At 38.7% G+C, this 24,811-nt stretch overlaps 2 protein-coding genes across 5 annotated transcripts in view; one reads left to right on the top strand and one right to left on the bottom strand.

Moving 5' to 3' along the window:
- PAPSS1 (3'-phosphoadenosine 5'-phosphosulfate synthase 1) overlaps positions 1 to 5,028 on the bottom strand; it is a 56,944-nt gene extending 51,916 nt beyond the window's left edge. The window contains exons 1-2 of one of the 2 annotated variants that reach the window (XM_027636278.1): positions 4,893 to 5,028; positions 2,247 to 2,449 (exon numbers count right to left, since the gene is read on the bottom strand). The gene's annotated coding sequence lies outside the window, so the exon portion shown is untranslated. Of the gene's footprint in view, positions 1 to 2,246; positions 2,450 to 4,862 lie in introns of both variants that reach the window. The other variant, XM_027636277.1, reaches the window with a different exon arrangement.
- Positions 5,029 to 5,043: 15 nt separating this feature from the next.
- The window catches only part of SGMS2 (sphingomyelin synthase 2), a 58,226-nt gene continuing 38,458 nt past the window's right edge, over positions 5,044 to 24,811 (top strand). Inside the window, exons 1-2 of one of the 3 annotated variants that reach the window (XM_027636280.1) lie at positions 5,044 to 5,154; positions 8,272 to 8,331. The gene's annotated coding sequence lies outside the window, so the exon portion shown is untranslated. Of the gene's footprint in view, positions 5,155 to 8,271; positions 8,332 to 20,480; positions 20,543 to 21,025; positions 21,172 to 24,811 lie in introns of those variants that run through there. The other 2 variants (XM_027636283.1, XM_027636279.1) reach the window with 2 other exon arrangements.

Genomic DNA, 24,811 nt, shown 5'->3' with positions numbered 1-24,811 from the left:
TGATTTTTTTCTGTTTTGGATTGTTAGAGCTAAAAATGAATGAGGGTGCCTTTGTGGAACCTGTCATTATGGAACTCAGTGAAAATTGCACCAGATGAAAGCCTAGAGCAACTTTTGTGGGAAACCACATAAGAACCACTCTGTGTATATTTACACAGCAGCCTATAAAATTTTATTCAGATCTGAAATATGAGTATGACCTTCATAGTCTTCCTCTGTAATTTGAAAACATAGAAGTACAGTCCAATGTATCTTTTTTAGCTCAGAGAACACATTCTTCTCAGAGAATTTCATAGGTTTCTTGGAAAATTTTCCAGAGTTATAAATAAGGAGAGATGGGTTAACCTGTCAAAAACAGATGAGAAAAAAGAGAAAACCAAGATAAGCAACTTACACGCTTATCTTTTAAACAATCCCTGTGTCTGTTTGTGTATACTGGGGAAGTGTAGAACCTGAACCTTTGGCTGCCAAATCTTTCATAAAGAAGAACAATTTGTTCAACATGTGAACACAAACAAACTTCTCACAGACTTTCCCCCACACTTCAAACAATGCAAGCTTTTAATTTTATTTACTCAGAAAAATGTAATTGAGATCCAGCAGATGATTTTCTGTGGTTTCACACAACATAAGACTTGCAGCTCAAAGAACAAAAAGAGCAAGCATCTTGTGCTGAGATGACACAGTGATATATCTTCTGACTGAAGTAAAACATGGGATCAACAGTCCCCATACAAAGCAACTCAATCACATTCCTTCACAATCCATACTTGTCAGAATCTATACAATTTGGCAGCTTTGGAAAATTTCCTTTACTCCTCACTTCAGCCCCACCCTTTCCATCTAAGACTATAATTTTCAGGCCACTGGCTTGAAAGGCTCTATTGTAGACCTAACATTTATAGCAACCCTTGTGGTGTATCTATACAAGCCAGTCCTCTCTTCAGAATCTGTAATCTCTCACTTCAGAGCTCATATTTGAAGCCCTTGATTCACTGTGGTTTAAAATAAAACTTCGAAGTAAACTGCATTCTTTGGCAATAGGGAAACCCACAGGCTCCTGGCCCTTTTGATCCATCTGTCTGATGCCTAGGAAAGCAGAGGCCTTCATCCATCTTAATGGCTATGTCCCTGAAATAGCAGACATGGTTTACACTGACCACCTATTTACATTTCAGGAGGACATTAACCAAAGAAACCAATGATGAGGAGACGTTGTGTTCATAGATGTAGAATAAGCTACTGCATATCTCCTTGAATACCACTGTTAGGAAAGGAAAGCATCAGACTAGGAGAGCTTTCTTTTCATATTCTCTGGCTTCAAGAGAAAGAGCTCCAAAGTATCTGTGGTTAAGGCTTTGTACTAACAGTGTTAACAGAATAAAACATATGAATATATGGGTGAGTCAGACCCTAGAACAAATATTAAGGCCTTCCATATTACCAGATAAATGGTCAAAATTTAAACCCATTGTTTTCAGAAATTCTAACTTGAAGGGCTTTTTTTACTAAGCAAAAATCAGATTTCTCTAGAGTCATCACTGGAAATGCTAAATGGCTTAATTTACATTGGATGTCGCAAAGAAAAATATAGTTCTCTGTGCAAGGAGCAGGAGTTCAAATTCCTTCTTGAAAATTTTGTGGTTCTCCTTTTTGATCTCTTTCTACAGCATAGGGAAAATAATGAAATTATCATTTCATCACAGAATGGCATTCTTGATTATAAAAGTTTGTGATATATGCTATAAGAATCTAAATGAAAAGTTTTATTTTTCACATTAAAATAAAGGATATAAGGACAACAGTTCCAGATGCCTTAGATATTTGAATTCTGCAGTGCTCTGCCAACATAGAAAAATTCAATTTTAAGTATCTGCTATGCAGTAAGATTTGTACCATTTGTATTATTTGTACATACTTGATGGGAATACCCTGATCTTTGGTTTTGCTTTTGCTCTTTGGAAATTCTGACAATATTCTCCGGAATGCTACTCAGTCAGAATATTGCGGAGTTGATGCATCTTTTGGTGTAGACGCAGGAAAAAAATCACGTGTTAATTAGGAAATATATTTGTGAAGGTCAGGATAATATAAACAATTGAAAAAAGTATCACTTTTTAAGAACAGAGCATAGGATAGAAAAGAATGATTCACACCAAATTTTTATGGTAAATCATAGTGACTTCTAGTAACAAAGACAAGGAAAACAGACATTTCAGCAATTAACTTAAATGAGATACATTTACAGCAAAGCTTCTCCTTTTATTCTCTAGTGTAGATACAACGCCTGGGGATTTGCTGACCATTAGGCAGGCAGCCAAATGAGTCCTGTATAGCTATTGCTTCAGGCATCCCAGTTGTGCTCGTAATAGCACAGTGCTCCTTAACAAGCTTATTTTTGGAATGACAACATTTTTAAAAAATCTCTTCCTTTGCCTGAAATGGTGAACTGAAAAGCAGAGGGTTAGTTAATTAAGTGAATGAGGCAAGTATTGTATTATATTACTGAAGATTAGCAAATGGAGTATGGAAGAGTAAAGGAAGTAACTAAGTAAACTACAGCACTATTAAACTGACTTTAGTAGTATGAAAGGTTTTAAAAAACACAGCTAGGAAAGAAAAATTAACACATCCAAGTAAATGGAAATTTGAAACACTGAAGGGTAAAAAATCAATTTATGTGAAGCTGACTATGAGAGAACTACCTAGTTGCCTTTTTCAGATAAAAACAATTCCTTCTTTTTCTGGTTTACCTTATTAAACCATTTATACATTAGTCTGTCAAAAATTAGCCCACAATAGGAGGAAGGCTTCACTGTGAGAGAAAATCAAAATTTAGAGGCAGGAAATTAACTGGAATCAAATTAAAATTCTGTTTTAATTTAAAATCATTGTATGACGATCATCAGCTCAAAATCAACTACACATTGAATACATTCCTAAAAGACTGGAAAATCCAGATACAGAAAAAGCAGCAAGCTCTCTAGGGTCATTCTTAAAGGAAAAAAATTGCTTTCATGCAGCATAACAGATATGTGTACCAAATGAATGGTCCATGTCATTTCAAAGTATGTATATTCCCCTTCTAGAAGGGGAATTAGAGGCAGAATTTAGAGGCAGGAAATTAACTGGAATCAAATTAAAATTACAGAGAAAAACACAAGTTCCTTGATGTTGAACTGATTGTACTATCTTCACAAATACGAAGATTCAATTTATTGTATTGAAAGGGGAAATGTAAGTTTGGAGGAAAGTTACCAACAGAATTCTCAAGGATTAGTTTGGAGACTAAAAATAGCAGATAGTGTCATAGCTAATTTTGGTACAGTGTATGTGCTTATGACATTTTCTGATGACAAACTCTGGAGGCACTGTCAAACTAGAAAGGCTCAGAATATCATACAGGTCACTGAACTTCAGTTACTGAAAGGAGATGAGGTTAATATGTACAAAGTGCAAAGTTGCAGACTTTGGAATTAAGAGCAGGAATTTTCTATTACCAGCTGATAGTTCATAGTTTAGAAAAGACAATTAGGTAAAAAACCTATACATCTGTTGCAGCACAACTGTGTACTACCAGGAAGATGAAACTATTAAACTCTCCACACAGTTTTAACATAGACAGACAAGTGTACAACCTATTATGTAAGAATTTTTTGTGACCTTTTCTGAAATAATGTAAAATGGCTGACAATCTTGGTATAGGAGACTCAAAGGATTTACCTTATTCAGTTTATTACTTTATTTCATTTAGCTTATTACCTTCATTTCATTACCTCATTTAGCTTGTGTAATGAAAATCTGAGAAAACATTTATTATTGCTCTCTGGATATACTGGGGATAAAGGAGGGCAAGAGAAACACTGAAAGAAAAAATACTTGAAGTAGAACTCAGTATCAACATATGATCACCTAAGAAAATTACCATGAAAATTCATCATGGAGATTAGAAAAGTTTCCAACTGTTCGGGACATAAAGTACTACAACAGCTTCCCAATAGGAGTATGGAGGCAAAAAAATCTAAACCTGCTTTAAGATGAAAGCTTGATAAATTTACAAATGTGGTTATATGACCTGTTTAACTGCTGCAGGAAGGAACTAGATCCCCTAGTCCATAAAATCTTTTCTGATCCTGTGTTCTATTTAAAAAAAAAAGCAGATGAGAAGGCTTAAGCAATAACAGAAGCAAAAGACAACAAGGACATTTCAGTCCAAACGTAAAGGAACAAAATTTAAACAAAGTACAGCTGTGATCTGATCACCTGGATGTAGGTTAGCAGGCAATAAGGCAAATTTTCTTACTTGAAATTCTGGAAAATGTTATTATTCTGCTTCTTTTACAGCATACCTAGCTGCTCTTCCAGATACAGTTATGGGATGTTTCCAAAGCTGCTATGGGAGATAGATTTGTGTCCTTTCTAGGCAGTTCTACTTTTGTTTCAGTTACAGTAAATGAGGGCCTGTTTTCACTATACTAATAGTCCAGAGTCAGAAACTCTTTTGGTCAGGCTCCTGCATATCCCCCAAAATCCCACTTTGCTCTCCAGGGATATTCCCTTCATAGCAACAGTTTTCAAGTCTTAGCCCAAGAGTGTTTGGCAGCAAGGAAGGGAGCTCCTGTAATTTATGTACCCACAACACCTTTCTGCAGCTCCACAAATCTTAAGGTTCGTTTGTCCTAAAGCTATTTTTGCCAAGAAGTGCAGTTAGGCCAATAAAAAGCAATTCTCTTCATAAACCTTACCCTGAGTATCGAGTAAGGAACAGGGGAAAGTCAAGACCCAAAAGCAGTTCTTGACCCCCCCCCCCCCCTTTTTTTTTTTTAAAGTCTAAAGTAAGTAACTCATAGCCAATTTTTCACCTTTGGCCTTGGGCTCTGCATTTTGGTCACCTTGTTTGGCTGGGTGCTTGTCGCTGCTTGGAACCAATTTTCAAAGGCCTAAATAAATTAACCCATGGCCAGTTTTTCACCGTCGGCCTTGGGCTCTGCGTTTTGGTGCCCTCGCCTAAGCTGGGCGCTGGCTGTCGCCAGCTGCCACGGTTGCGCTGCCAGTTGCGCTGGATTCATTCCCTTGCAACAGCCATGCCCGCACGGGAGTGACTTCCCCTCGGGCGGCCTTTTCTCCCGTTTCCTCAGCACGGGGGATCCCCGGGTAGGCAGAACTCATCTGGATTTGGGTCGGTGCCCCTCTCGGGCCGCGGCTCTGAGGGGGCGGCTCTGGCCGAGCTCGGGGCTCAGCGGCCTCGCCTGGCCCCGCTGCCGGCCCCGCCGGGCGGCCCCAGCGCGGCCCCGCGGCGGCTCTTGCGGCAAGGCCGGGAGCAGCGGCCGGGCAGAGGGGCCGGGGCGCCGCCGGCGGCTGCAGCCTCTGCCCGAGGGGCTGCAGCCTCTGCCCAGCCCGACCGGGGCGGACTGTGCCCTTGAACTACAGTGAGTGGCGATCCCAGCACCTCGGGAATAACTCACCTCTCGCTGTCCCCAGGCATGAAATCCTCAGCCCTTCCCTCTTATCACTAGTTAAACCCTGCCAACTCAAACCCAAGCAGCCCCTTCTTCCCTCAAAAGAAACCATCCAGTTTATCCATGGCTCCTCTCCCTGTGTTCTTATGCTTTTCCACAAAAATATTTCACTGTCAGGCCGCGGCTTGTAAACTCTTCGGGTGGTCTCCTCAGGCAGCCAAATGTCCACGCTGTGTTTTTATTTTAAGGAGAAATGGGAAAAGCATTTGATTACAAGGGGCTCTCAAACAGGCCTATTTAATTTTGATTTCTTCCCACTTGGAGTTATAAATATAGCTGAAGATTACAAAGGGTTGTAAAGTAAATACCAAAAGGCAACACTCGCAGTTTTCCACACAGCTACACCCTAAACCCATAATATGAGGAAATCTGTCCAAAACTTTGAAGTGCTATTATAGTTTGTTATATGACAAAACACTGGGATTTCTATGTATTTATTTAGCCACCTGCCACTCCCTCAGCAAGTTTTTAAATCCATTTGTTTGCTATATAGGAAAACAGTATTAAGGGGAGTTGTATTTTCAAGTTACTTGGATTACAAAAACATTAACTGAAAGCAAATTCATGATAACAATGTATCTTTGACTCATACTTGCATGATAAAATCAAAATCTTCTTTTAATCTATTATTTTTTAGGGGGGAGGGAGGAAGCCTTTGATTCACCTATTTTCTCCTTAATTATTTTCCTCCAGCTGAATGTTATTCCTATGATTCTAGCAAAAAACTTTTAAAAGTAATTTTGACCTCAGGTCCCATTAAATGAACAATTAAAACCACAAAAAGACAAATTAGTAGTAGTATTTCTGCTCATTTGGGAGCACATTGAAGACAGCAGTTGATACAGATGATCTAATTAAACCAAATGATGTAATAAAGCAAAACAGAGGATTAGGAAAATTTCCTTTCCCTATTTACATTCTCTGTGATCCAGACTATAGCATGTCATGTGTTCCAAACCCAGATTCTAATATTGCAGCCAATGGACTTACATTTGAAGACAAGATTTCTGTTGTTGTTGTGTTAGGAGTTTGTCAGGTTGCCTACTTTGAACTTTAATCTGGTTTTTTTTCATAGTGTATCTCATTTGCAGTTCTCTGTGATGTTCCCAATCTAAACAGAGTTGCTCTCTTGGTTAAAATAGACATCCTATGCTGTGATTTCACTTTAGAGTATTATCAGTGTATTTAACTCAGTGTGAGTTAGATCTCTACCAGCATAGTTTGATCTACTGAAGTTTATGGAAAAACCTTAATGAATCTGAGTTATCTCAGCAAGGTGCTGGCTGAAGGATCAGGATGCTAATTTCTCATGCAAGTAGTACACTTTTCCAGTAGGAGAGGACTTGATATTTACCGTGTAACACAGCTTTTCCTCTTTGTTACATTTATAAGAAAGCTGTTTGGTTTGTAAGGGAAAGCTTGAATAGAATCCACTGAAGTCATGTGTAGCTTGGCTGCTAAAGATTTGAGGAAAGCTAAAAGAAAACATTTGGATTAAACACTGGATTGCAGTGGTGTGTTCTTGGAACAAGAACAAAAATATTTTGCTATTAAACGAAAATATTTTTAATTACAGAAGAAACCACACTGAGTTTGTGATGCCTGTTTGAAGTCTTGTGTCTATGGAAATTCACTAACAGTAAATTTCAAGTGTTTTCCATCAGAAGGCATTGGATGTAATTCTTAGTGCCCGTAATTCTATGGTATTATAGATTGTATTCTTCCTAAAATTAGTATAAGCTATGTTGTCACATTTTGAGCAGTTCTGACAGTTACTCTACTGTCTATATATGTTAAATTTGTACTCTGAAACTAAAAATTATTAAAATCCTAGTGCAATGAGCATAGATGTGTAGCAGCATTGATAGGTATGTCCTCCAGGCATCCCTATATGCCATGGGATTTTTTTGAAAGGATTTATTTATAGGCAAGCTACCCTGAAATTTAGTGTTTCTGCAATGAAAAGTTGCAGCTAGCAAAGAGCACACAAATTGTTTCTTCTGTAATTTTAGAAAAGAAGGTAGTAATACTAAACCAGTTTAAACTACTAAACCAACTGCAACTACTCAAATAATTTACTGAGATTACTCAGGAGCATAACTGTGGGTACTTGAGAATGTGCCATAGCATTAATCATACTCATAAGGAGCTCTCAGCTCTCAGTTTCCAAATAAGAGAGTAGAATTTTCCAAGAGTATGGCTTTCCCTATATCATGCATGTATTAAGCTCAACACTGAATTAATGGGATGATGGCATGCTACTAATACTGTGTATCAGCTCACTGCCTGAAATTGTTGAGGAATATTTGAACTTTAATAACTGTAGCAATGAAGAAGAAAGAAAGATGACCTCTATGAAGCTGAAAGAAAGACTTCAGGAACAATACTGTCCATATGCCTTTCAATGTTCCTTATCAGACACCTGAAGAAGGTATTTTGTGGAATGTAATACTCCTCCAAGTACTGATCCTGCCTAAAACCTTCTCAACTTGGTAATAGGTGCAGCCAAAACATTATGGGGTATGTATGTGCAGGCTGAACCACTTTAAAAGCAGTCAAAAGAAACGTTTTGTGTTGGTTCTTCGAACCAACTGACAGCAGTCCAGGTCATTAGAGTCTCAATAACCAAAATTGAGTGGGTGCTACAGACTGCGAGATAAAAATAAGACTAAATTCAAAAAAGAGATTGTTTGTTCACTAGTTTCAGTGTCAGATTATTTTAATTTGAAGCTGTACTCATTGCCTCTTTCAGGACACAGAAAATAAACTACGTTTGACACGTTCTTCGGAAAACTCAGATCTGTCTGATAGGGTAAGATTCATCTCATTTAACTTTAGTTGGGTATATATCAGAACTAAGCTAGTTGCCTGCTCTTCTATAGAGATAAGAAAGAGTAGAAAAATTATTTATCCAAGCTTCTTTTGAATGGCATGTGTTAATGTCTGTCTTTTTACATCGGGTACAGAAATACAAGAAATACAGGAATACAATAAATACCAAAACTTTTGAAAGCCAAACCAGACAAGATTAACTTCATAGTCTGCAACTTGACTGCATCTCTTTCATATGAAAATTAACAATTTTGGAGCACAGCTTTAACCCCTCAAGAGTTAGCTGAATGAATTTGTGTGTGTGTGTATATGTGTGTGTGTGTGTGTGTGTGTATAAAATAACAAATATTTCATATATAAATATTTAGGAAGTTTATAGTGAAGAATATGTGGAATCAGGTAATCCAAGGGAAGGTTGCAATAGGACAATTAAGTTAAATGATAAACCATAACTATTTGAATAAGGTTGATCTATTTTTATCTTTATAAATGTGTTCTATCTAAAGGCAAGTTACATGGGAGTTTATGAGGCAACTGAAAAATAGGGCACTTGGTATTGTAATTATTAATATAATTCCTCCTTACAGACATGCATCACTAAATTGGAGGGTGAGTAAATACATCTGGGTTTGGTACAGAGTAGTAAACTGAAATCAAGCAGTCTATGCTGAACTCCATTTTCCAGCATCCAATCCACTTACCAGTTCAACAGTACAGCTTTAATTACAGTAACATGATTTGTAATATGTCAAAGCTGTAGGCAAGGCTGTGCTAGATCTGTAGCAAAACATAACAAGAAAGTAAAAAAAAAAAGAAAAAGGAACAATGTAGATTTTACTTGCAGACTCTAAATGCCAGAAGACTGTCCATAGCCCAAATTTAAATCCTGGAATGCCTTGAATGTTTCCTGAGAAGTTAGTGATGCTAAGGCATTTTGAGAAACATCTTTGGCCACAACAACCCCCTGCAGTGCTACAGGCTGGGCACAGAGTGGCTGGAAAGCAGCCAGGCAGGAAGGGACCTGGGAGTTTGGATTGACAGGAAGCCGAACATGAGCCAGCAGTGTGCCCAGGTGGCCAAGAAGGCCAATGGCATCCTGGCCTGGATCAGGAACAGTGTGGCCACCAGGACCAGGGAAGTGATTCTTCCCCTGTACTCAGCGCTGGTGAGGCCTCACCTGGAGTACTGTGTCCAGTTCTGGGCCCCTCAGTTCAGGAAGGATATTGAGGTGCTGGAGCAGGTCCAGAGAAGAGCAACAAGGCTGGTGAAGGGACTGGAACACAAGTCTTTTGAGGAGAGGCTGAGGGAGCTGGAGCTGTTTAGCCTGGAGAAGAGGAGGCTCAGGGGAGACCTCATCACTCTCCACAACTACCTGAAAGGAGGTTGTAGCCAGGTGGGAGTTGGCCTCTTCTCCCAGGCAGCTTTCAGTAAGACAAGAGGGCATGGTCTTAAGCTCTGCCAGGGAAGGTGTAGGTTGGATATTAGGAAGAAATTCTTTACAGAGAGGGTAATCAGGTATTGGAATGGGCTGCCCAGGGAAGTGGTGGATTCTCCATCCCTGGAGGTTTTTAAGATGAGACTGGATGTGGCACTTAGTGCCATGGTCTAGTAACCACAGCAGTAGTGAATCAAAAGTTGGACTTGATGATCTCAGAGATCCCTTCCAACCCAGCTGATTCTATGATTCTATGAAATTCATCTGGCTTTACATGCTTTAGCATGTAATCCCTTTACCGTTGTCACACAGTAATTGTGCTTTATATGTAAGATTCTTTTCTCATTGATATATTTGACCTAATCCTCCAATGCCTTATATGCTATAGAAAGTGAATAGAAAAATTTGCATATTGGTAGCTAAGGTTATATACCTTGTAGAGATACAGAGTCATATCTGCAGACTTTTAAAGAGAAACTCAAGCTAGGTTTGAATGAAGTAGTTCAGCTACTGGAAACAGTGTAGCCATGGCAGCAAGCAGTTCAGTGTCAGCTGTACAAGCTGCCTGTAAAGGTAAGTAAATATTTGGACAACTTGCTGGCACCAAGTTCTTGTGCTACAACAGTTACACTACTTCAGCTATTTTATGTGCCACTCAGGATGACCTCAGCCTAAGGAGACAGCATAATTGTACCCATTGGCTGCTTGATGCCTTGCCCAACAGGCTTAGAAACACTTGAGAAAAGAGAAGCAAACTTAAAACTCTACCAGTTCTTTATGAGTATCTGTGTAGCAATCTCTTGGTCCAAAATGTGAGACTGTAACAGATGCTTATTCCTAGTCTTGAGCTGTCACTACCTTTTCCCTCCTCAGTACTCATCCCCCAATTGTGATAACAATTATCAGTGTATCCAAATAGTATTATCTGTTCTTGTATGTATACATTTTCTGCAAACAATATGTCTACATACTCATTTAATCATTCAGATGATCATTTTACAAACTTATTTTTGTTTCTGCACTGCTGAACTGAGGAGCCCAAGAAGACTAGTGACTTTAGTCAGTACTGTTTCAGAGTGCCCACTGAAGGCCTGATTCCATTCCTCTTAAAAACTGCAAACCTGGATCATTTCACTAAGTTGCTTTATAATGCAATGCCTATTCAGGGAAACAGCCATGTGGTAAGACACTGTTCAATGTGTTGAAGAGTGTTGGTCTCAAGGCTCTAGGACTGATCATTTATTATTCACATGGGTTTGTTTACTGCCCTGAAAGAACATAAGCGGGCTAGTACTTCTGGGGGAATGAGATGTACCATTAAGGTGCCTTGTGAGGCCTGTTATCTAAACTTACTTTGCACCACTGCTTTTGTATTCAGTGTCTGAGGATGGTTTTTACGTGGTGGTTGAGGTATTATTAGTAACTGAATGATTGTTAGAAATCACTATAGCTAAGCCAACTGACATTATAATTCTGCTGCCCTTAAAATGGATTTCAGTAAAGGTAAATTTTATACCTTTACTGAATAATTTACAGACCTCTTTTACAAGACACCACAAAGGATCAATAGAGATATAAAACATACCCACTGCTGTATATGCCAGCTACTGCAAAATGCCACAGTGTTCTTTTTGAAGAACAAATTGCAAACATATGCACCGATTCAATACAGATTATTTTCTTTAAATCATACAAGCTACCCATTAATTAAGTAGTTAATTTTTAGTGATTTTTAGTTCTTTTATTTTTCTTATAATTAAAAAGTTACATAGAAGAAAAAAAGAAAAAGTTGCTTTGCAGTGCTCTGCTTAGGGAAAAATAATGACTTAGTTTTTCAGGGTTTATTGCTATCTTGAATCTGTGTATATATGCTAACAGTTAGAAGCTGTGTTTCCATAATGAGGATAGCAGGATGTTTTAGACATATTTTGTCATATTTTTGCTTTTATGCACAACAGAAAATTAGACATAAGGAAATGTGGTTATTTAGATGGCCTACACGTATTTGGCTCTATGGTTACAAGTGGGTAGAAAACTGCATAGAAAGGCCTTTGTCTGTGAATATTTGAGTTCTACAAAGTACACAGATTAGTCTTTATACTGATAATATGATTAATATTTATATGAATGATGATAGCTAGCTCTGTCCAGAATTATTTGGATCTGATTTGAATTTCTACATTTGAGACTTAAGCTTTGTAACCTAGCAGAATATAGGAGAATCTAGAATACAGTGATGCCCTAGTATATAATCTGAAAATTTATTTGACATTAATTTTTAACTGGAATCTATTTGATTAATCTCAAAAAATGGACAGAAACCAGTGTAAGTGGTTAGTTGCTGTAAACAGCAACGTCTTAAGATAGATTACATTTGCCACACATCCAGCATTTTTGATTGTACCATGGAAATTAGAAAATGTAGGAAATTGTTTGTCCCTGATATTCAAGAAACAATATTCAACAATTTTATAGGCATCATATTTAACTACCGTAGTAGGAGGTAGTTTAGCAAACTGTAGCAGTATTGATACTTAACACATTTTATCATAGCTCAAGTGAAATGTAAGTAACTTCTTGAAAGTCTACAAGACTTAACTTATGTTTCAATCATAGGGAAAGATGAAAAAACTGTAGGCCAGACAATTTATAAGAGAAAATGAATACTCAGTACAAATTTATGTTTTTGTTTCCACGTGTACTATTTTAGAACATGGTTCGAAATATATTCTTTAATGTGTCTATAGGCTGAGCTGCTCTGTATTAATTCTAAAAAAAATTTGACCCAGAGTTAATTTTAGAGGTGCTAGCAAATGCTGCTGTTATAAAGCATCTTTTCCTGTTTATGGTAAGAACAGATCTTCTCTTTTCTCGTACTTATTACCTTGCCAAAACCAGAGGTCGTTAGCAAGGTGAATGTCTGTTTTTTCAGTGCTGCTGTCAATATAATTTTAGGAAATACACACAACTGCTGTGCAATACAAGTTTTCAGATGGAAAGAAACAGTATTTTAGTCCATGTTTTTCCCATTACTGTCATTGAGGTTTGTATTTGGTATAAGAGATGTCATATTTTTTTAATTATTATTTATTTATTTAGAAGCTGTACAGGATATATTGTTGAAACATGGAGGTCCCTGCAGTTTCCCTTATACAGCTAATTTTTATAAACTAAGAAGGGGTTTTTAAAAGCTGTAATGATTGCAACTAATACAAGTGCACATCCATTAGGACTTAGGATATCTTAGCTGAGCTGACATTAGCAGTACTTAATACAAGCAATATACTTGTATAGAAAAAAAACAACCAACCTCTTTAGTATGTATTCATGCAAAAGCCTGGGAAGTCAATAAATGCATAATACAGACAAACTTAACTTTTCCCCCGTATTTGGTAATAAAGTGCAGACATACAGTCAGTTTTCCAGGTTTTCACTTTTAGATGAGAATCTCAAAAGTATTTTAAAAATGGACAGATGAATGGGAAGAAAAATTACGGCCCCAAAATACGTATATGAACTTATTTGAGAGATTCAGAATAGAGTTCCAACCCATCAAAATCTTTGATAGAGGGGGCCGGTCACAAGTTCCGTGTAACTGGGCTATCAAAAAACAGTGAAAATACGTAAAAAATATAATTACAAGCAACTTGCCCAACATTGCAATGCAGAGATGGAAATAGAATTCCAGTCTTTTATTTTAAAATCCCAAGATAAACAGTAGATTTACAGTGTTCCCTATTCCTTATCTTCTATACAGTTTCGGATTTTATGTTTTTTGGCAGGCTAACAAAGTTTAGCATAACACTGTGGGTTTATGTGGCCTTCTTTCCCTCTGTAATATTCTTGGAACAATATCACAATAAAGTGATGCTAAAAGGATTATTCCAGCACTTTCTGATTCTGAAGTTTCTTCCCATACTCCATATACCAGAGGCCTGATCTGTCTCACATCTGTGCAACCGTGCACACAGCCACTCCGCCTATACCAACATGTTTTCGTTCTGGGTTTATTTGAAATTTCCAAGATTTGTTTATTCTAGACACACTAGATTTCCCACTGATAAAAAATAGTGCGATGTTTGCTTATAGTACATAGGTCAGTGAGCTGAAGTCAGAAAACCTCATCCTGTTTCTGATGTGCAGCTGAACCTTGGAGAAGCCACCACTGTACAATCCTATTTTTATCTAATAACTGGGAAAAACCATAATACTTTCCTTTCTACAAAGCCTGGATTCATATAGATAAAAAATACTGAATATTGTATTACTAATAAGAAATTATTATAAAAATCAGCTGAATATCCATTGCATACTAATATTGGAAGAACGATTGAAAACATTAAAATTATGTAAAACTTAGGTTAACATTTAAAGAAGACACTGTTACAATATGTAAAAAATAACCATATCTTTATTTTCTTATTGACTTAAATGTGTAAGTCATTCAACAAAATCTTAACTTTTTGTTACCTTGAGAGTCTTATAAAGGAATGAAGGCACATCATACAAACCTTGAATGAAAGCAAGAATATAAAGTACCTCAGCCATGAGAAAATTTGCAGAGCACAGGGAGGAGTAGGAGAGGAGGGTGATGAAAATAAGAATGAATAAGGAACTTATAGTAAATTTAGGCAGAAGACAAGCAGTCACTTTATATATCCTTCAAGAATTTGAGTTTGGCAATTCATGACTGTCTTGAATTCTACCATCAGTAAGAATTAAAGTTTTTTATAACTGAGTAGTCAGTATGAAAATGAAATATTTATAACCATTATTCTCATACTACAGCTTCTATTCTTGATTAAGAAAATTTAAGTAGTCATTTTAAATCCTGCAGAAGAGAAATTGTTGTTGTTCTCAACCTTTTTCACATTATCCTAGCATACAGAAAAGGTGATATAGGGCTTTCTTCCATTTTATTTTGAAAACTTATTTCTAGATCAGAAAATTGCTGATGATTATAACCCATCACTTACTTGGTGCCTAAGGACTGAAATAAAGTGTGATTCTGCATTTCTCTTAAAAATGTTGGATTTTTCTTAAAAATGTTAAGTCCACAAACATTTTTCTCAATGTTTTATAATACAGTTTGTTAAAACTTGGTGTTAGTAATGCCAGGGTGACAGTTTCAGTCCCCTGTATGGGCCATTCACTTAAGAGTTGGACTCCATCCTTGTGGGTCCCTTCCAGTTCAGAAGATTCTGTGATAGAAATTTAGTAGAATTTCAAGGATTTTATCAGTGACCTGCAGAACTTAATGAATTTCCATTAACACCAAAACTGTCAATCCAATACCTCCCTAAACACTTTACAGATTTAGCAGAAGATCTATTAAAGCAGATAATAAATTTGTCAGAAGAAAAGCCCTAGTGAAGACCTAGCAGCAGCCTTCCAATGCTCGAGGAAGTTACCGATCAAAACTCTGATGCCAGGCTCTCTACAGTGGGACAAGAAAAGAGAATGAGAAACAGCAATCAGAAATTGGGAAAGGATGTTCCAGCTAGATATAAAGAAAACATATTTCAGTATGATGATACTTAAGTATTGGTGCAGGTTTTCTAGAGAGACTGTGGGGTCTCAGAGGTTTTCAAGACCCAAATGGACAAAGGTCTGGGCAGTGTGGCCTGAATTGAGTGTTAACCCAACTTTAAGGATGGGTTCACAAGAGGTCTATTCCTGGCTGATGAAGTCTCTGATTCAATTTGCAGCTAACTCTGGTGAACGTGACAACTTTTTAACAGGCAGTGTGAAGCACTGCTTAAGAGTTTAGGACAGAAAATAAGATGTAACTCTGATAGTCTCAAGGAAAATTTAGGTAAGTAGAGCAAATGTAGGCAAATTGCAGTCCCCTCTGCCAAAATGAAAATCAATGACCAGTTTTTCTTTAAGCTTTTTGGACATTTGCAGTCAGCAATATTTGCATTCATCCCATTTGTGCCCTAGTCCGCCTGGCATTTTTTTAAAGGACAGTGGCATAAAACCTTTGCTACTCTAGAAAGTTGTTTCCACAAATCCATTATAAGAACTAAAATGTAATTCTACAAGTGACCATTAAGTATTGCAACTGTTTTAAGAGAAATTTGGAAAAATCATCCCAGAAGCTGATGTCGGCATAAAAGACTGCATGATCATAAACCAGCTATCATTAGCATGTGGACTGTAGTGATGTATAGGAAAAAAGTGGAATGGAAATGATTGGCACTGGCCACTGGTGGGTTCCAGTTCTTCTTCTGTTCTTGGGATGCCAGTGGAAGCTAGATCATGATCTTTCAGCCAAAGGCTGTTAATCCCCACGATTCCAGAGATGTAAGGAATATAAGACACTTGTATTCCACCTTACATTCTAGATCTTATATTTTTTGCTGTAGGAGATATCCTGTGCCTACTCTAAAAATCTGATTTCCCCTTCTTCCTCTCTGTAACAGGAGTCAGAATCACAAATAAGGACATATATACTAGGGACAGTTTCTAGTTTGTCCTTCTCCTTGTCTCCATATGACAGCAAAACAACAACTCCTTAAGATGCAAAGAATGGCATTTTGAATTCAGTAACAATAGGTTTTAAAAAGAGATTAAAAAAACCTCAGTACCTCTAATTACAATGTTTAACTAAGTTGCATAATCACTGCAGCATGAAATCTCCAGGAATCATTACATAGACTCATAACATAGAATCATTACTTATGACTGTTAGGTGATGTGAAAATACATTTTCACTGTGGATTGTGCCATCCCTATCTGTCATGTGTCCCAGGCTCTAGCAGAAAGGTGAAGAAGAAGGTGCTAATTAACTAACTCCCAGTGGCTACAGTATCTAGTTTAGCCATGATTGCTTACTGTGGCATAGTTCTCTGTTGTTGCAGTATTTTTCTGGTATTCTCATTAGCCCTTCCCTCAACATTTTTGTGAAGAAATTAACAAAGTTATAAAATAATGTTTAGAAAATGCAAGTATCAAGCAGAGTGGAAATAAGAGATTTGAGTGAGAGTCCATACTGGATATTTGCATCAGGGTTTTTTATTCTTTTTTTTTCTTTTGCCTTAGAAAAGACCATGGGTGCTGCAAATTTTTCAGATGGACTAGAAAAATGCTTGCCTGGAATTATTTCTATGGGAGGATCAACAAAGTCTGCTTTTGGTTCAGGGAAATGTGTTAATTTTATTTTTTTTTCATTAATTACATTTGGTAAGTAACTTACAGTATTATCGTCAGGGCTGTGGATGCCAGTGCTTTCTCAAAGTAGTTATATGATCAGCAGCATTTCCTCAAGTCACTCAGTTACTCCTGAGTCAGAAGGGAGTACTACTCTTCAGTCAGAGTATGATATCTGCTTTGCTTTTCTTCGTACTCTGAAAGGCAGATAAGGATCTTCATATTTCTAGTGTCAGTATAGTTCCTTCTTCAAAGCCTATTCCACTGTAAATTTTTAATACTTTCATACTTTTTATGCCTATCCCTGAACTGGCAGAATGCCAAATCAGCTCAGTGCATAATTAATGAGTATCAATTATATTCCTACTAGATAGAAGTTTCCTATCAACTTCAGATTGCAAAATACACTTCCATTTCCGTCTTAATTTCTCTTGCTTTTCCTAGTGTGTGCAACCTTGGAGATATCTATATTTACAACTCCCTGTGGTTTATTTATAAGAGCAGAACAAGAATCTAGACTCTTAACAATGAAGACATCTCATCGGTCTGCCACATATAAACTTGTAGTACCTAAAGTCAAGATCATGCTATTGTGTTTTCCATTGAGACATTTCATGGAAAACTGTTAGCCTCCTTGTCTGTTCTGAGATCTGCACCTCTTCTCAAGCTAGAGACCTGAGAACATTTTTCTCAGAGGATTATAGGAAGAGCGCTTTTCCTTGTATTATGACTCACCCATTCTGCATCCTCCTCCAAATCAATTTGAAAATATGAATCAAAGGAAAAGCCACTCTAGAACATATTTTTATGATGGTAAATGTGCATTTGGCAGGACATAACAATACCTTGATCCTTTGACTTCATGCCATTAGAAGCCGTCTAATCATATCTGTGTGATGATACATAGAAATTGCAATAAAGATTTATGTTTTTCAGTCTAAAAAATCATCCACTAGACAACATTTTCTCAGTTGTGGCCTTTGCACTAAATCTTTTGGCCATGACTTTAATAAGTAGCACCAAGGCATTTTGCTCCTATATAAGAATAAGCCCAAAACTACTATGAATACATTTCGAATATAGTGGAACAAAAGGAGACATGCATCTTTTTACCAAACTCATTTATCTTTTGAGTCCTGTGAAAAAGAAGACATGTTAAAGTCCTGCTAATACAGAGAATATCAAAAGAAGCATGTCATATTTGAAATTCAGAACTGATACATGAGTCAGCTCTGTCTTTTGCTTCTTTATCTTGGAGGTTCATGACTCATTCACTTACTTGAAGGATATCTGTCAGAATGTCTTTAGCCATTTCACAGACTTTATTCTACAGTCTTGGACAAAGTCATAGCAAAATTTCATTTGAGACTATTTTGTATACCTTCTGTAGTTTTCCTCAAACTTTTTTAAACTGGGAGAAATAGGAATGGGATTGTATTAAGATCTTACTTAACAGAGGAGTATCAGAACATACAAACAAAAAAAAATACCAAAAGCAGCAATTTTCAGGTGTTCAGTGCATAACTTCATTAAAACTAACTTGTTGGTTGCTGGTCTGTTTATTTAAAAGGAGAAAATGCACCTCCTGTTATGCTATGCAGAAAGAAAACAAAAGGAAATGGCCTCAAGTTGCACAAGAGGAGGTTTAGATTAGATATTAGGAAAAAAAAAATTCATGAAAAGTGTTGTAAAGCCTTGGAACAGACTGCCCAAGGAAGTAGTGGAGTCACTATCTCTGTAAGTGTTCAAAAAATGTGTGGATGTGGCACTTGAGGACATGGTTTAATGGTGTACATGATGGTGGTGCTAGGTAAATGGTTGGACTTGATGGTCTTAAAGGTCTTTTCCAACTTTAACAATTCTATGATTCTAATTTGGAAGGGTAAGTAGATAAGCAGCTAGAATAGAAGGATCCTTTACTCCTTTCTGTCCTTTACCCAGCTTTTATTGATATTACCATTGTGCCTCTTCTGAAGCTTCTTGCATTGCCTGCTACCAGAGCCAGATCAGCCAGTTAGATAGGAGGTTACCCTAGTATGATCTGTCCATATGTTTCATACTGAATTTACACTCAGATGATAACAGCAGCCACTTTTTTTTTTTTTAAGTAGGCCAACTGTCCCTCATGCAATTGTGTCAACTGCTTAGGTTTAAAAATAATTTTTGCTAAAAAAAGTCTTCATAGCAATAGAATCCTAAAATGTAAGATAATGAGATAAAAATTATATTGCTCATAAACTTCAATAAGGAGAGGTATATCTTAGCAGTTTTGTATTGCTCATTCACGTTCCAGTCTTACTTCCTTTTCCTTCTATTTTTTCTCCTCTCCCAGCTGAATAAGATAAAATTCTCCTTCATAGAAAAAGCAGAGGCATGTAGAGACAAATAGAGATCATCTAGCAACTCCTGTTCAGCTACTGTTAGTTTTATTAAAATTTAGGAGTCTTTGTTTTGCTTTACTGGGGAAAAGCCCTACAAACTTTTTGTCGAAGAGGACGTTGTCTAGCAGTCACAGGTTTAGTCCAACTATTCTGTTTCAGAATATGGGCCTGCTGCAGAAAAGTCATAAGGCCAAGAAATTAAAAGGAAGCTATGTGGGAAAGATGGAATCAGAGAAGTGCGAGAGGAAAACTATTCAGGAGCATGAAGAGAAGATATAGTAGATAAGGCTGAGTAGCAAAGAAAATGGACCAATTCACCTGTCAGTTGACTTTGTGACAATTGTTACAGCACAGAACTCTTCTCTTAATTTTCATGCATTTAATGTCATATCCAGAAATCCTTATGATGTTGCAGAAAAGCCTTAATAAGCCTTTTTAGCTGTCTGGCATCATTCTTCTGATCATCTAGTTGTTTCCAAAAATGTTACCTCTTTTCCTAAAAAGGTTGAGAATATTTCCTGTACTTCTGCTTGAGGCAGTTTCGTAGAATCACCTTGCTTCCACACAGAGACGGTAAACCAGAATTTATTTTTATTGTTTCCTGATCTCCCGTTTCCTCCCTACACCCTCTGTCAAGTAAGGACCTGCACTCTTGCTATTTCTTCTGAAGCCTTGTTTCATACAAGAACAACATTTAATTCATGTGCTGTTGTTGTGTCTAGAAAGTGCTCTGAAGCCAGAGACAGTGATTCTGGATGCATATATTTTTAGATAGAAAATCAATTTTTGGCTTCACTCATAAGAGAAACTGGTTTAAAGAAACTGAACCAGATCTCTTATTTCACAGCTTCTAAAGTGTGTCTGATTCCAGATAGTTTGAATATTAAAAGAATTACCAAAATCAAACAAGCAAACATACCCTCTCCACCCCATCCTGTTTCTAATTATATCAGGAAAAAATTCTTCACTATGAGGGTGCTGAGGCACTGACAGGTTGCCCAGGGCAGTTGTGGATGCCCCATCCCTGGAAGTGTTCAAGGCCAGGTTGGATGGGGCCTGAGCAACCCATTCTAGTTGAAGGTGTCCCTGCCCACGGCAGGGCGGTCGGAACTGGGTGATCTTCAAGGTTCCCTTCCAACCTAAACCATTCTATGATTCTATGATCCCACAAGAGTATCCAAAGGAAAAAATAGGATAGCTGTGATACAGCTTTTTCTGCTTATGTAAGCGAAATATTGAGGGGAAAGTAGAAAGTTTGTTTTAACTTATTGCTTTGTTAAAACAAAACAAAAAAAAATCTCTGTAGTCTAAATTTGGTATTCTCATGAGCTTTAGCAGGGAGTATAATTCCACAAAGCTTCAGGTTGTTTTGTTTTGGTTTTTTTTTTCCTGACATTATCCAGGGACATTCTCAATACTACATAAGCCTTTGGAAAAATAGTTTGAAAAACTTAGTATCTCTGCCTAGCTGCTGATTACGAAAACAGCTAATATAACAACTTTTGAGGAATGTAAACTGTAGAGAGCATCAAGGTTAGACTAACGGGAGACAATAATCACAGGTTTGTAAGTCTCGTTAAGTGGAAAGAGTGTGGCTGGAGGAAGCCTCTGCCCTCGGGAGCTGCCTCGGGCCGCGCCAAGCAGGACGCCGCTCAGAGCGGCAGCGGGATCAGCGGCGCCCGTTCCCTCCCGAGCCCGGCCGGGCACCTGCGGGGCGGCTCCCTGGGCCGGCTCCCGCTGCCATTGGCCTGGCGCCGCTTCCCGCCTCCTTTGAAAGCTTGGGAAGGGCGGGCGGCAGTAGCGCCTCGGCAGTCGGGCAGCAGGGCCGGACCAGGAGCGCTGGAGGCCGCAGGTAACTCGGGCAGCCCGCGGGGCGGCCTTTGCTCTCGGCGTTTTTCCTCCTGGGGATTGAGGTGGGCTCGGTTAGGCTGGGCTGGGCTGGGTTGGGTTGGGTTGAGCTGAGCTGAGCTGAGCTGAGTGAGCTTCACTGAGGTTTCTTTGCTCGCGGGTTCTTCATACAACGTGGTAACGTAAAAGAAGTGTGTGTGCTTAGTATGGCAGTGCTTGTCTTGGCAGCTTCGAGTTTTATAGGAAGTAGTAGACTTCTTTCAGTGTTTGTGTTTTTTTGTTTGTTTGTTTGTTTTTTAAATGTTTACTTGGTTTCAGCTTCTATTGGCTTGTTGGGGTAGGCTTGCTATCAGAGCAGCCGAATCAGTGCTTGGGCTAGCTGTGATGACTTATAAAGGTGTTTCTTAAGGCCCTTAGTAGTAGGGGGCAGTAGTAGGGCAGTGCTGTGTACTTTGCAGCTGGTGCTTATGAAGTAGTGATGGAAAAACTCGTCTTATGATTTCTTTTGTGGCTTATCTTTTCATCCACTTGTTTGGTTGCCAAAACATAGTGACATTAATTGTGATTTTACAAGGTAAGTTTTTTTGATCCTGTTCTAAAACCCTTGATGAAGAAAGAGAACTAATGAATGATTGAAATAATAATCTGGAGACCTAGAATTCATGTCGTTGCTGAAATGCATTTAATTCCAAAATTGTAGAATTTCTTTTTGTTAGGTGGTGTTAAATATTTAGCAAGTGTATGCTGATGAAAAATCTCCTTATGATTTAATATTCTACCAACATTGGGCTTCAGTGTGTTTTATTCTTTCATAATTGGATGGGAATAATAAATCATTTTGGAGTTACTTCATCTGTTTCAAGGTAGGAGTATCAACTAGCACCTTTCAAGATATAATAGAGCTGCTGTGAGAACCAGGGTGCAGAATATGTTAGACCTGAATAGAAATAGTTTGCAGGATTGCTCTGATCTATATGCTACTTGGGAAAAAGGAAGGAAGAATTATGAGGGACTATAATTATGGGTGTGTATGGTACACTTAAGTACAAAATACCTGTATATGTTTTCATCTGCCTTTAACAGCTGCAATGAAGGCTACAAATATGTGTGAGCTCCTTAGAGCATGTGTACTTCAGAACAATTAATTAGTTCTGAAACTACTCAGGCTGAGCAGAAGTACATGTTTTTCCATATCACGTTTCTGCACAGATGTCTGATATGGCTTGGCTACACAAAATAGCCTTTTTTTTTTTTTTTTGTACCACTGTTTATTCTGTCCATAAACTGTAAAGTCAGCTTGAACTAGAAATTTCTATATGGTTCTTGTTTCCTCCCCCCAGCAAACCCCATCTTGCAGCTTCAGTTCTCCTGTGGTAGAACTAAGCAGGATTCTGATGGTAGCTGCTTTTGAAAACTGCCTGGGTGTCTCTTTGGAAATAGTCAGAATTTTAATGCACAGGCTGGCTGTGTTCGTTTATAGAATTACTGTTTCCAATAATATCCCTGCTGATCTCATGAAAGGGGGGAAAAGTAAACAGTAATGAAAAAGATACTGGGTTTGTTCCAACTGAAAGGAACAGTAATTTTTTTTCCCCTCAAAACTCACTTCTGTATTCTGTCCCTCCCATCTGCCTCCCTGGGAGGAAGGGGGATTGTGGCTTGTATGTTAATCTCCTCATGGAATTATGTATGCACAGGAGAGGGTTTTTTCCTCATAAAATAAGTTGTCATTTTGCAAGTCTTATGTTCTCTATTATAATTTCTGTCTGAAAACGTTCTTGTGAAGTTAATCTAGTTTAAGGAAAAGAGATGTGCTGCTAATTCCTCTGACAAGTTTTGTGACTTCGCAAATATGTCACTCGCTTTCAAAAGTTTGTTGTTCTGCAGGACTTGCAAACAGTAGTTACCAGATTAGTTGAAGACCCTCTCCTGCGAGCTGCTCCTCACAGATGCATCTCTGAGCTCAACAGGAGCTCTGTGACCAAGTTCTACTCTTCAACAGGTCATCTGCAATGACAGGCCTAAAGGCTGGGTGTGTGAAGTGTAGCCTTGAACAGAGTGAACTCATGTACTGCTATTTTTTTTTTTTTTTGCTCAAATGCAATGGGAATAATATTTGAAGTAAAGGCAGTGTTTCAGATTACTTTTATAACTAAATAATTTGGAAAAGTGCCACTAAAGTTTCTTGTCTTTTCTTTTAACCTTCCTTTATATGGCTTTTTTTTAATGAAGAAAAATAGGGGGGCATCTGTTTAGCCTTTGCTATACCTATATGTATATTTGCCTGTAGATTTTTTTTTTTAACTCTCCTACTATTTCTGCTCTTGAACTGTTACTCTGTCAGGTTTTATCTTCTCTGTATAACACTTTGAAGTGAGACACAATTCTACAGGGGCTTGCATGTGATTAAGTGTACGCAATATGTAGATGTCTTCATAAGCAGATGAAAGCAAGGACCCTTCCCTGCCCATGGTACCCTTATGGTTTTTCTGGATTTCATTTTAAAGGACCCAGCTATGAGAACTGGAGGGTGGTGGTGGGTGATCACGGTGGCAGTAAAGAGCACCGTGAGGCTCCAACAGACTTCGATTCAGCACTACAGGTGTGTTTGTGCATTTACCTAGCAACAGGAACAGCAGTAGCCTAGCTGAATTGTTTATCTGGTTATAAGAGACTGTTTGCATTAAGCCTGCAGAAGATAAAACTTAGAAATCCTGGAATCCTGGCATACCAGTGCTTTGCCTGTTGCTGTTTGGATCAGGGTAGTTTCCCTGTCCCACAGAACTCTGAGAGTGCAGAAAATTTTTCCACCCTGTGCTGGAATAGAGCAGATTCCCCCTTCCCTTCCCCCAAGCTTTTGTGGAAAAAAACAAAGTGCGAGCAACCCAAGCAGAATAGCCAATAGCTGGGTGAAGGGGGCTTTCCAGGGGTGTGACAAACAGAGGGTCAGGTGCTTTCCTTGAATCCCGGGCTGGGTACCGGGCCGCCGCTCTGTCATGCGCCCGCTCGGCGCTGCAGCCGGGTCACTGTACGGCAGGGCAGGTGTGCATCGGCCAGAGCGAGTTTCAGTGCAGATGAGTCGACACCCTCTTCCCCCTCCCTTCCTCCCTTCCCCCGCCAATCACGTGTTTGTTACACTGGAAATACTCCCAACAAAATCTGGCTGCTACGTAATGATGGGGGAACTCTTTCGAAAACAAAAAAGGGGGGGGGGGGGAGAAAAATACTCCTCCAATCCTCCCCCTCCCCCCAGAAAAAACCCAAACAATATAGAAGACACAAAAAATCCAAACAAAACCCAGAGGAAAGCCAAGTCCACAGACGAGGGTGAAACCCGTGAGAAGCAGGGGGTTCCGACGACAGTCATCCGTCATGTGAGCCCCGAGTTCGGGGAATCAAATCCCCCGGCCAAGCCGGGAAGCCCGTCCCTGCGGCGGCGCTGGGCTCTGGCTGGCTGCGGGGGCGGCCCCCCCGCACCTGCCGCCGGGTTGGCTGCGGGGACGGGCGCTGTTCCTCTCTAACCAGCGTTTTAGGGGGGCAGCGCAGGTGTCGGTGTCCCGGTTTGCGACATAACCTGGCCCTTGCCCGGCGGCGGCGGGGCTCAGCCGCCCCCCGGAGAGCCCGTGGGTGGCTTGGCAGGAGCA

This window comes from Corapipo altera, unplaced genomic scaffold (assembly GCF_003945725.1).
Source record: "Corapipo altera isolate COAL_440 unplaced genomic scaffold, ASM394572v1 22b, whole genome shotgun sequence".
Classification (NCBI taxonomy): domain Eukaryota; kingdom Metazoa; phylum Chordata; class Aves; order Passeriformes; family Pipridae; genus Corapipo; species Corapipo altera.
The sequence above is the reverse complement of the archived record's forward strand: the minus strand, read 5'-3'. Positions and strand labels throughout refer to the sequence as shown.